Raw genomic sequence first — 8,706 nt, forward strand, 5'->3', positions numbered from 1 at the left:
AAGGGAGGCCTCCCCGCCCTCACCCTAGCTGTGACCGCCCCTTGGAAGAGTGCCGGCCCCCTGACCCCTGTCACAGCCCCGCCTGCCTTCCTGAGCAAGAAGTTCTTGTGCTTTTCTTTTAGGCTCATTTTAAAACGTTCCAATCCTGGCTTACCCGCAAGCTCCAGCCAGACACTGGTCACCGTGCCAGCAGGACTGTTGGGGTTTGATGGAGTTCTCCCTCCCCCAACGCAGCCTGCGCAATTCACACTGACCCACATTTGGCTTGGTGGCTGCTTCAGGACTACAACCAGGCACAGACGCCTGACCTTGGGGTCACAAACAGCAAGCCCCCCCCTCCCCCCGCCACACACGTTGCACATATGCCCAGTGCCTGGGCTGAGGGAGGGGAGGGGTGAGGGTGGCATGCCTGAACTTGACCCAGGGCTAGCTAGCAGCCCCAACCCCTGAGCTGGCTCACCCCTCTGGACTGGGCCTGCTCCACTGGGCAGGGAGGCCCATAACGCATGATTGGCAGCGGCCTCCGGGTCACTGGACGATGAGCTGCACTCTCCAGGCTGCCTAAAGTTTGGGGCATGACTGGGGAGGCTGGGGTTACCCAGGCTGTGACACTTGGGCTTAAGGAATCATGGAGAGCCCTCAAATGCCCCCACTGCTCTCCCCTTTTCTCTGCTGGGAAGGGAAGAATCAGGAGCCTGGCCTCAGAACCTCAGAAGCACCCACTATGCCCGCATGCCACCTAAAATGCAGGCACAAAGGGGTCTGGCCATCAGGCGCTCAGTGCCAGAGAGCCATTTCTGCCCACAGCCTGGCCGTAGCAAGGAACTGGGGTTTGGGTCATCTTCTGGCCAGAGGATGGTGGGAGTGTCTGCTCAGCAGACCCACCAAGGGTGTATGAGGACTGTTGGGTCTCCTAGTATGTGGGTGCCTGTCCACACCCCCAAGAACTTGGCCATGGACCCTATTCAGGGGTGCCCAACCTGTGGCCCACAGGGGGCATGCAGCCCAGGATGGCTGTGAATGCAGCCCAATAGAAAGTCGTAAATTTACTTAAAACATGAGTTGTGTGTGTGTGTGTGTGTGTGTGTGATTATGTGTCGCAGTGTATTTAATGTGTGGCCCAAGACAATTCTTCCAGTGTGGCACAAGATGCCAAAAGGTTGGACACCCCTGTGAATACATGAATGGGTGGCCACCTGCTGCCTCAGCCTTGGGTTGATGTGAGGCCTTCAAAAGGGCTTCTAAGTAGGGCCTGGGGTGGCTCTTGCGAGGTAAGGAGAGATGAAGAGGGAGCACGTTCCCTGGCAGGTTCCCCTCCATCCATGCTGGCTCTTCCACACAGGCCTTCTCCGTGGGTGTGTGGGGTCCCACCACCCACAGGCCCTACTCAGCAAATGGAAGGGATAAAGCAAAAGGGTATCTGTCTTCTCCATGCCTGTGCATGGACCCCACCTACAGACGTGGGGACCAGCTGGGGGGTAGGCAGACCAGCAGTGCAGCCCCTCCTAGAGCAGACAGAGCTGCTACTAGAAAGAGAAGTGGAAAGCAAGACAACTGGCACAAGGGGCAGCATGAGTCACCGACCCTCATGAGGGCTCAGTAAGAAGGACCCTGCCTATAGACGCAGGGTGATGGGCTCAACCATCTGGCTTGGGGACAGGAGGGGTGGCACCCACAGCAAACACAGGCATGCATGCACAGGTGCCCAGACAGCAGTCTTTCCACACCTCCCCCCACCCCCAGCAGTGAGAACCTGAGGGCCCATGGTTTCCTCTCTCCGGTCCCTCCCCTGGTGGTATCTCCCTGGCACATGTGGAGCGGATAAAATGCTGGTTGGACCAAGCCTTTCCCCAACCCCCTAGCTGACGAGCTGCCCTGCCAGCCAGGGCTTCTAGAAGTCTGGCCACACAAGGCCCAGGGTTCCTACAGGAGCTGTGTGCCTGGGGGCGGGGCACAGGTGGAGGGGCCTTGATCACCGCTGCTCCTAGAAGAGCCGGCCAGGGCTGCAGGGCATGGCAGGGCCTCAGTGACAGCGCCCCACAGGAGCTGTAACCTGCAAGCAGTGCTCCAAGGGAAGAGTGGCTGGCCCTGGGTAGCTCCTGGGGGATGAAGAGCTTCCAGAATTTTTGGTGTGATGCCGCTGCCAGGAGCAGCCACAGGAGCTAGGGCATTGGCTTCAGAGGCTCCACAGATGCAGCTGGTAGAAAGTGGAGTCACCAAACTGAGAGGTGTACAGACACCAATGTTTTGGTGTCACTTTCAAGAATGGACCCTGTGTTTTAGTCACTGTAGCTTTAAGAGTTTCTCTGCGCTTAATAATCTATCCCCCAGACATGTAAGGACTGGCTTCAGGGTGGGGGTAGGGGCTGCAAGGGCCACAGAGGGAGCAAGAGCTGGTCCCTGGAGGGATCGCGGTCAGGATGGCCCAGCATTACTGATTCCCCCAGCTTCCCCACCCATGGGCTCCAGTCACCCCTGCTCAGAGGGTGCCTAGGGTCTGTCTACAGGCCCACAGAGACCCCTCCCCTCCCAAAGGAGCCCAGAGGGGCTGGAGTTGTACTGTGGAGCAGCACCCAGCCCTTCTTCCCCGACCTGAAGAGATGCCCCCAGCTCACTACCTCCTGGCACTCCTCCCAGAATGTCCCCCATGCTCCCAACACCCCTTCCTAGCTAGAGACTGACAGCTTACTGTCCAGGTCAAGACAGCGAGGGGCCAGCCCTCCAGTGTGGGCTCTCTCAGGCCCTCCTCCCAGCAGGACTTCAAGAGGACCTTGCCCTTGGGTATCAGTGGCACCGAGGTCAGGGGCTTGGCCATGGGGCAGCTAGAGCGGGGATGTCCAGCTCGGCCCCATCTGTGTGTGCACAGAGCAGCCCGAGCAGTGAAACAGAAGGGTCCTGGGGGTGGGCCATGGTTATCTGAGGCCTTGTCCCCAACAAGACCCTGCTTATCCCCAGCCCAGTCCACTCTCAAAGCTGGAAATGTGGAAGGTGGCGGGGCTTACCCCTTCTGGGGAGACATAACCTGCGCCCGATTTGAACACAGCTGTCCTTGCTCCCCAGCCAGCACAGGAGTCTCCGCAGGTCACCCACCCCCCAGCTCTCCCAGGCTCCAGGCAGTCAGAGGTAGACTCCCCTTCTGGTAGCCAGCTGCTGCCCAGGCCCCTCAGATGCTGCCAGGCGTGCTGGCCTCTAAGCCAGGGAGACAGCCTACTCTCCAAGCCCCCAAAGGAGGCACCAAGAGATGGGGTTTGGGACGATGGCCTTGAGCCGCACTTAGGAGAGATCAGGGAGGAACGTGATTGTCTCAGGAAGCTGAGGAGCTGACTGTCCTCTTCTGTGAGATGCCTAATGGGGGCCCGCTGAGGGCAGGAGTCTAGCTGACCTCTCCTGCCGAATGAGACTGGACTCAGAGGCTGGGGGGAGAGGAAAAGGAGGGACGGAGAAAGAGAAAGAGGGAGAAGCAGATGGAAGGGACGGTAGGACACGCGGGCCTGTGCTCAGCACTGCAAGGACAGAAGGTCGTGCACCAACCTAACATTACCTCGGCTGTCACACGGCCAAGTGGCCTCTGGCCTGGAAAGTGGGTGGGATGGACTGTGCCTTCCCACAGCCTTGGATTCTGCTGACGTATGTCAGCTGCAGAAGCAGGGCTGAGACCAAATGCGACCATGCAGGTGCTGCAGGCACCCCAAAAGCACCTCTGGAAAAGGTTCCCACCAAGACACCCAAGGACCAACCCCATAGTGCCTGGCCCGGGAGCAGCCCCCTCCAAGAAGACTGTCCGGCCACCAGCTCTCGCCTTGGCACTGGCCCTCAGGGTGGAGGGGACCCGACGGTGCTTCTGCCCCACGCTTGGTTCACCCTCCACCATGAAGTGCATCCTGGCCCCTCTGGTGCCTGGGAGACTCCGGTGAGGCTGCTTGAAGGGTCCAGGCAACCACCCAGGAAGAGGGGCCTCTGGACCTGGCCCTTCAGAGGCTAAGTGCCCCGGAGGCCCACAGCAGCGCCTGTGCCTCACTGCTCCACTAAGCGCCGAAGGCAGACAGAACCAGGAACTCGGGAGGGTGCTGTTCTCTTCCACGGGAATGAAATGCACGTTTGAGAGCCACGCCCCCTCTTCCGTCCACCTGCCGTGGTCAGGGAAGGCCACATTTCGGGCTCTGAGGGCTGGCCTGGGGATATGCAGGACCTGTGCCCTCAGCCCTCGGGTGACTGTGTCACCCCCAGTACCCTTCTGTTTCACTGCTCAGGCTGCTCTGTGCACACCCAGTTGGGGTTGGGGTTGCGATGGATGCCCTGCTTGCTGCCCCACAGCCAAGCCCCTGACCTCAGCACCCACTGACACCCAAAGACAAGTTCGCTTCAAGAACTTTTAGCTCCCTCCCCAAGGTCCAGGAGCCCTCAGCCAGGATCAGGGCAGGAGCAAACAAGGGGAGACCTGTAAGCTAAGGTGGGGCACCCAGAGCCATTGGCAGCGGGGTCCACTTGGAAGGTGCAGCCCACTGAGCACCCAGTCCCGCAGCCCTCCCCCACCCCCACTACGTCCTGGACTGAAGCCCCCCCCCACCATGACCTCAGGGCAGCAGAGTCACTCCCTGCTCGCTTTGGCCAGTGAGTGTTAGCAATGGGGTCGGGGAGTGAAATATGTCCTGAGGTGGGACTTGCCTTGTCCGCTCCCGTGAAGACTCTAACGGTGACCTGGTGGCCGCTGATCCAAGGAGGACTAGAACCTCGAGAGAGGAGTAGGACCCCCTGCAGCCCAGAGCCCAGCTGGACAGCCCAATCCCCTAGCCACCCACTGGCTGGTGGGTGGGAAAGCATGCTTTCTTCTGACAGTTACTGAGTTTGGACTGCCTGTGACACAGCACTGCAGTGACAACAGCCGGCTGTGACAGGGGAGGAGTAGAGACGAACCAGTCGTAAAAGTTTGAGATTTAGCTGTGCGGTTTCCCTGGATACAGCAACAATGCAGAATGAACTGCTCTCCACTTCATAGTCGGACTTTTTTACATCTGGGTAGCTATTACTTTTTAATTATGTAACCTATCAGCCTTATAGGTCTTTTCATTAATTTTTAAATTTGGAAATAATTGTAGATCCATATGGAGTTGTAACAAATACCACAGAGGAAACCACGTATCCTTCACCCAGTTTTCCCAACTGATTTCTTGCGAGGTTACTCAGCCGGGACGTCATCAGCCCTGAATTTAAAGGGAGAAGAAAAACCTGCTAAGGAGGAAACGAACCCACAGTAGTCCTCTCCGAACCTGAGGCGGTGGGCGTGGGTCAGCCCTTCGGTGTAGCCCACCAGGCTTCTCTGCGGCGTGTTCCTGCCTGTAGCAGGTCAGCTGGTTGGGAGGGCCCTTGGGTCTCCCCGGCACTGGACTGGCCCCCCCAGGGTGGGCTCAGGCCGGCAGCCACAGGCCGGGTGCTGGTTCTAGCCCGCGGTCGGGAGGTGCTGCTGCGTGGGGCTGACACAGTGATCAGACCTGTCACCTCGGGCCCGGCTCCTCCACCTCACGGCGGTCCTCTCCTCCAGGGTCATCAAGGCTCCTCCTTCTGAAGCCCCTAGTGCCCAGCATGGCCTGCCTTGTGGGGTGACCTGGGACGAAGGTCAGGAGCTCAGGGTGGACAGCCTTTATGCAGAGAAACATCGGTGACCACGTGACGAGAAAAGTGTGCAAGTGAGGGGCTGAAAAGCGCAGCCGAGATGGGCGTGAGCTAGTGTTAACACCAGAGAAAGCTGCACTTAAGGTAAAGAGTGAAGTGGGTGTGGAAGGGCACATTACATGGATGAAACACGTCCGCACGCATGGGGGTGCGGGAGTTAAGTCTGTGGGACCAGAGAGAGCGAGAGCGCAGCACCCAGCCACCCAGAACCTGGGCTCCGGGGCACATGCCGTAGATCGCAGAAGAAATGCAAAACAAGGGCATAAAAAACAAATTCTATTGGTGATTTTATTTTTTCATATAAAATGCAGAACACATGCAGAGAATACACATTTTTTAAAGTTTTTAAAGATTTTTTTAAAATTTATTTTTAGAGAGGGAAGGGAGGGAGAAAAAGAGAGAAACATCAATGTGCGGTTGCTGGGGGCCGTGGCCTGCAACCCAGGCATGTGCCCTGACTGGGAATTGAACCTGCGATGCTTTGGTTCGCAGCCCGCACTTAATCCACTGAGCTATGCCAGCCAGGGCTAGAGTACACATTTTTTTAAGTCTCATTAAAAAGTTTAAAATCCCCCAAACCAAGCTGCAAATCAAAGCTCGATTTAAAAAAAATTTAAAATTGTGGGGGAGTGGTGGGCGGAAATGCAACAACTGTAATTGAACAACAATATAGTAATTTAAAAAATAAATAAATAATTGCTTAGGCCACATTTTCTGAACTTTATAAAAAATATTAATGAAACAAAAAGATACAACAAAGCTTTACCTGTTGAAAATTTTCAGTTATTTTTCCAAATGATCCTGAGTCAAAAAGGAAGTGAAAACTGACCTGGTTTTGGAGAATTCATTGCACAACGATGTTTGTGTTATTTCCTAGTTTTATTACTCAAATTAAAAAAAAATAGCAGTTAACTCAGAAACTGGGACAGAGAAGGAGCAAAGTCAATGAAAGAAAATAAAAAAGAACGACATGACAAGAAAAGCAGAAATTAGAAAGCAAATAAACTTGATCTTTTTAAACCAAAATATAATTCCTTAAAAAAATAAATAAAAGCTTCCTCTTCCTGAAACCGCTGTTGCAGAATGGACCCGTATGTGAGGACACACAGGATATTATTACCGAATGCACCCCCTTTCTCCCAGGGTCCTCTTGTACTAGGTTCGCCTTGCCCATGGTCAGGGAATTACAGCTCTCAATGTCAGAGACTGGTGAAAAGGAAAATAATTATTTATTCAAAATAAGTTATACAGACTTAAGAGTAATGGCTTAATGTCTTCATTAAAATCCCAAAGTCCCTTAAAACACCCACAAACACACGCAGTCCTTCCTTCCCCCCTCTGCCCAGTCCAGCCAGTCAGGGGTGCTGGATCTCAGGAAAAGAAATAGAGGTCCGTGGCTCAGGTAACTCCCAGTTATTCCCAGTAACCCGTGCTCGGCTGGCAGGCCTCCCGTGGTTCCCAGCACCGTCAGCTTTGTCACTGGGATCTCCAGTTCTTAATCCAAATACACAGGACCCCTTCTCATGGCCCACCAGTAAGAGTCCTTTCACTCCTTTTGTTCCTGCAGCATCTCTACTACATTCTTCCAAACTGCTAAGAGAGAGCTCTGCATTTGCTACATCTTGCTTTCTGACTTCCTGAGCTGCATGGCAAAGGGAGCCCCAAAGCCGCATGGGTCCCCCTTCTCTCAAAGCCTCGGTTCTCTCCATACTCGAGGCCACGTGGTCCCCTCTAGCATGGCTGTCGTGCCTGGGTATAAATCCCAGCACCAATCTTCCTCTGCAGCCCCATTTCCGATTCCTCCCACAATCAGCTACATCTGCCAGCATTCCCGTATTTTCCCAGCTTTTCTGGGCTGCCACAGTAAGTCAGGGCAGGCGTGGTGCCGTGGCATGGAGCCAATCATCTCCAAGCTCCCACACAGGCGCTGTAACGGGGAGTTGCTTCCCAGTTACATCCTGGGTGGAAGTCACTCCATCTCCCTGGCTCAAAGCATGGCCACAGTTATTTAACATATGCATGAAGCCAGTTAAAATGTATAGATATGTTAAATGACCATGCCTGAGGTTAGTTGCAAAACTGTTCTATGCAGAACAACTCTCAATGGCCCTGCTCCCTGTGTCCCATCCCCCAGTTCAGACTTGTGGGTGTGAGGACATCCTATATTTTTTAAAATATTTCCTGGACACCCTGAGTTCTGGACCCCATTACAAATCCCTGTTTGGGGGCCCCCTTGCTGCGCACTGTTACATTGTCCCGAGGTGACCTCTGAAGATGGTTCGCTCTTCACTTGACCCAGAAGACCCCACAAAATCATGCAAATCAAGAGATTCCATTCCAAAGTGTTGAGTTCAGTTCAGGGCAGCTTCCCTGTTCTGTTCATTAAACTTTGGGACATTGAAACACAGGCTTAGGAGACATGATTGGATAGAAAGCGTTGCTCTATTTATTACCTCCCAGCCTACAAAAAAAAAAAAAAAGAAAAAGAAAAGAAAAGAAAGAAGAAAAGAAAGAAAGAAAGAAAGAAAGAAAGAAAGAAAGAAAGAAAGAAAGAAAGAAGAAAGAAGAAAGAAGGAAAGAAGGAAAGGAAGGAAGGAAGGAAGGAAGGAAGGAAGAAGGAAGGAAGGAAAGGAAGATTCCAATCTTCGTGTTCACTTTAAGAACACTCACGAAACTGCCCAGGCCATCAAGGGTATGCATATTTGAAAAGCCACCAACTAAAGCCACCAAGTATCTGAAAGATGTCCTTCAAAGAAGCAGTGTGTCCCATTCCGTCAATACAATGGTGGAGTTGCTAAGTGTGCCCAGGCCTAACAGTGGTGCTGGACACAGGGTCGGTGGCCCAAAAAGAATGCCAAATTTTTGCTGCACAGAAAAAAGAAAAGAAAAGAACATGGCATAGGGAATGCTCGGGCATTAAAAATGCAGAGAGTAATGCTGAACCTAAGGGTTTAGACGTAGATCCTCTGGTCATTGGGCACATCCGGGTGAGCGAAGCTCCCAAGACGGGGCTCAGAACTTGCAGAGCTCATGGGA

At 53.9% G+C, this 8,706-nt stretch overlaps 1 non-coding gene across 1 annotated transcript; it reads left to right on the forward strand.

The window, feature by feature from the left end:
- Window positions 1-8,005: 8,005 nt before the first annotated feature.
- Window positions 8,006-8,139, forward strand: LOC114491232. The gene has a single exon (XR_003684037.1). It is a non-coding gene; the product is annotated as a small nucleolar RNA SNORA36 family (small nucleolar RNA).
- The last annotated feature ends 567 nt before the right edge of the window (window positions 8,140-8,706 follow it).

The sequence above is a fragment of the Phyllostomus discolor genome, chromosome 2 (genome assembly GCF_004126475.2).
Source record: "Phyllostomus discolor isolate MPI-MPIP mPhyDis1 chromosome 2, mPhyDis1.pri.v3, whole genome shotgun sequence".
NCBI classification, from domain to species: domain Eukaryota; kingdom Metazoa; phylum Chordata; class Mammalia; order Chiroptera; family Phyllostomidae; genus Phyllostomus; species Phyllostomus discolor.